This window comes from Macaca fascicularis, chromosome 6, assembly GCF_037993035.2.
Source record: "Macaca fascicularis isolate 582-1 chromosome 6, T2T-MFA8v1.1".
Lineage (NCBI taxonomy): Eukaryota > Metazoa > Chordata > Mammalia > Primates > Cercopithecidae > Macaca > Macaca fascicularis.
In genome coordinates this window covers 163,656,754-163,660,663 of record NC_088380.1, presented here as the reverse complement: position 1 = coordinate 163,660,663, position 3,910 = coordinate 163,656,754, and positions in this window count along the sequence as shown.

Here is a 3,910-nt window from a genome sequence, read left to right as displayed (position 1 = left end):
ATTTTTCTTGTGTGTGTAGGTATATCCATATAATATCTCCAATGCCTCTGTCTTGCTTTTATTACTTAACATTATATCTTAGAAGTCATTTCTTATCAGCTCATATAAATCAGCCTGAATCTTTTTAATGGCTACACAGTATTACAATAGTATGACTGTGCCGTCCTTTAGTTAACTCATTCTTCATCAACGAATGTTTAAGTTGTTTCTAAATTTTTATCATTAAAAATTATACTGCAGCCTTAGATAATCCTCTTTACATGTGTATGAAAACGTATCGGGATAAATTGCTTGAAATGTAATTGCTAAGTTAAAGGGCATGTGAATATTTAATCGATATGGATGTAGCCACATTATCCTTCATAAATATACCAGTCAATTTACATTTCTACCAAGAATTGCATAGGGAAGCCTGTTTCCTATACCCTCACCAACACCTTGTTTTCAAATTATTTAGTATTTGTTAATAGGATAAAATGTTATTGCTACTTTTAAGTTACATATCCTTAATTTTAAATGTGCATCTGCACATACATTTAAAAGCCATTTGCATTTTTTTTTCTGGCTAAATATCTATTCAGGCGGGCACAGTGGCTCATGCCTATAATCCCAGCACTTTGGGAGGCTGAGGTAAAACAAACAAAAAAACAAACAAAAACCCCTTGAGACCAAGAGTTCAAACCAACCTGAGGTAAGGAGAAACCCTGTCTTTACAAGAAATGAGCTGGGTGTGGTGGCTTATTTAGTCCTAGCTACTTGGGAGGCTGAGGTAGGAGGATCACCTGACCCCAAGAGTTTGAGGCTGCAGTGAACTATGATCGCGCCACTGCATGCCAGCCCTGGAGGTCAGAGTAAGACCTTGTCTCAATAAACAATAAAACCTGTAAGTATCTATCCACTTGCCGGGGAGTGAGATAGAACTTGTCCCCTGAAACTAACTTGCCAGAACTTTTTATGAATTGAGGAATCTACCTGTTGTATTATGTTGCATTTTTTCTACCATAATTGTCTTTTTACTGTTTTATGGCTTTGAAGTTTTTCTGTGGTCACAGTTATTAATCTTTTCCTTTGAGGCTTTTGGTTTATGTATCTTGCTTTAGCTATTCCCACTCCAAATATATATATTTTTTTAGTTGTAATATTTTCTTTGACTTTTACAATTTTTTTTAACCTTCTGATCTACTGAAATTTATTTTGGTGTAAATAGGGATGATACCTATTTATTTCCTCCCCCAGTGTCTGGCCAGTTATTTCACCATCATTTGCTGGACAACTGACATTTTTCTACTGTTTTTAAATGTTACCTCGGTAAGAAATTATTTGTGTATATGAGCCTCTCTTGACCTCTGTTTTACGGATCTGTCTTTTCCTGCAAAGTCAGTTAGAAAATTGCGTGTACTGGTTAATCCTAATGCTGAATGTACATTCTAAATTTTGTTGATCGTTTAAGCCAAATAAAAGGCATGAGGGCCACTTGATAATTTTTTTGCCAGTTGTGGTCCTTATGTGTCACATCAGGGAGTAATGTGCTTATGTAAGAGATTTAATGTGTGACCTGGAAGATGAAGTGGGGTTGGGTAGAATGGGAACAAAGAACATTTTACTTCCAAATAACCAGTAACCATTTTCTAAAAATAAACTACCTTGGAGCTTTGATGAAAAATGAAGGGGTGCATAGGCAGTGAAGGGATTTACGATGACGGGTGAAGTGTTAGAGACTCGGGGCAGTTCTTCATCATTCACAGTGTGCTTTGCTCACACTGATCAAGGCCGACTTTCACTGTCTGTGTGACTCTATCTTCTGTTCTTAGAGACTGCTTTGTTAGCATTGTCATGCCTCAGGGCCTTTGCACACACAGTTCATCTCTGCCTATAATTTTCTTTTCTAGAATAGCTGTTTCTTCATATCCTTCAGGCTTCTGCCCAAATATTTCCTATCAGAGAGCCCTTCCCTGACCACCCTTCCTAAAATGTACTTTCAGCTCATGTTCCTTTTTTCAAAGAGCACATTACTTTCTAACATAGACTTACTCTGACCTTCCCCGTGAGCTCCACGAGCTAAGCACCTGGAATATGGCCTGACATAGAGACATTTGTTTTATTTTTCTATTTTTTCAGCCAGTGTTTTGCTCTGTCACCCAGACTGGAGAGCAGTGGCATGATCTCGGCTCACTGCAACCTCTGCCGCCTGGGTTCAAACGATCCTCCCACCCCAGCCCCCCAAGTAGCTGGGACCACAGGTGTATGCCACTATGCCTGGCTAATTTTGGTATATTTTGTAGAGACAGGGTTTCGCTGTGTTTTGCAGGCTGATCTCAAGCTCCTGAGCTCAAGCAATCTGCCTGCTTCTGCCTCCCAAAGTGCTGACATTGTAGGTGTGAGCCACCATGCCCAGCCTGAACTACTTGTGAAATGAACAAATATACATTGCCATCTTCTTCTCTTCACTGCTTACTAGTGTGCAACTAAGAAGTTGCTGAAATGAAATGAGGCTGGAAATTGCTCCATTTGGAACCAAAATACTAGATTATCGTTTTGTTTTGTTTTCCTTTGTTCTGGGAAAGTCTGACCCAGACATTGAGTACTGGAGAAGGTTAGCTCTGCTCAGATGGGTGTTTGTAGCTGAGGGATGTTATTTCCAGGATGGAGGGGATGCTGGACTAGAAAGCTCAGAGGGCTATGACCCCTACCAGGAGCCGTAAGACAGCTCTGTTTTATGAGTATGTGTCCAAAATGATGCATACAGACACTGATATGTTTTCCTTAGTATACAAGGGACTTCTTTACAAAATCCTAAATCTATTTTTCCGAACCTTCAGCTCTCCATGATTTCTCCATTGGTACGATATAGCAAGACGTGAGATAAAGAATAATACTTTGAATAGCCCTTTAATGACCCAGAATCTTTGCTATCATTGAAATTTCTATGTAGGAAGAATTGGGGGTAAAATTTTACTGTAAGTGGTAGTTAGGAGACTCTCTTAAGGCTGAAGGTTCAGAAAAATAGAGACTTAGGATTTTGCTCCATTTGACTTTATATTTTTTTGTAGGGATGGGGTTTTGCCACATTGCCCAGGATGGTTTCAAACTCCTGGGCTGAAGTGATCCTCTTATCTCGGCTTACCAAAGTGATGGGATTACAGGCATGAGCCACTACGTCTGGCCACTGATTTCTTACTTGACATTTTTTTCTCTCATTTATCACTCTTTTTCTTATTGAGTGAGAAACTAGTGGTTTGCCTATTTTGTTGCTATTTTTAGTAAACCAGCATTTGGATTTCTTGGTTCTAATCTTTTTTCTGTTTTCAACTTTATTCATTTATACTTCTGTTTTGATTTTTTTTCCCTTTCTTCTGCTTTCTTTGTTGTACTTTTGTTGATATTACTTAATTTACTGACTTTTATTCTTTACTTTTTATTCATATATTTTGTTGATTAGTATTTATTGACCCTTATTCTTTACTTTTTATTTGTATAATTTTTATTTATACTTTTATTATTTGTACTTTTTATTCATATAATTTTATTTATACTTTTATCTATACTCTCTATATATATAATCTGCATAAATAATACAAGTATAAATAAAATTTGTTTCTTAGTATAAATGTTTTGTTGATTTTTACCTTATTGACCTTTATTTTTTACTTTTTATTGGTATAAATATTTAAGGATATAAATGTTCTGCTAATTTTTGCCTTTTTGTTTTTGTAGAGACAGGGTTTCACAATGTTGCCCAGGCTGGTCTCAAACTCCTGGCCTCAAGTGATCTTCCTGCCTCAGCATCCCTAAATGCTGGGATTATAGTTGTGTGAGCTACTGCACCTGACCTGTTCTGCTGATTTTAAAGCTTCATTTATATTTCATAAATTCCAAAATTTTAGCAACTCTGCAATTTTAGTTTATATTT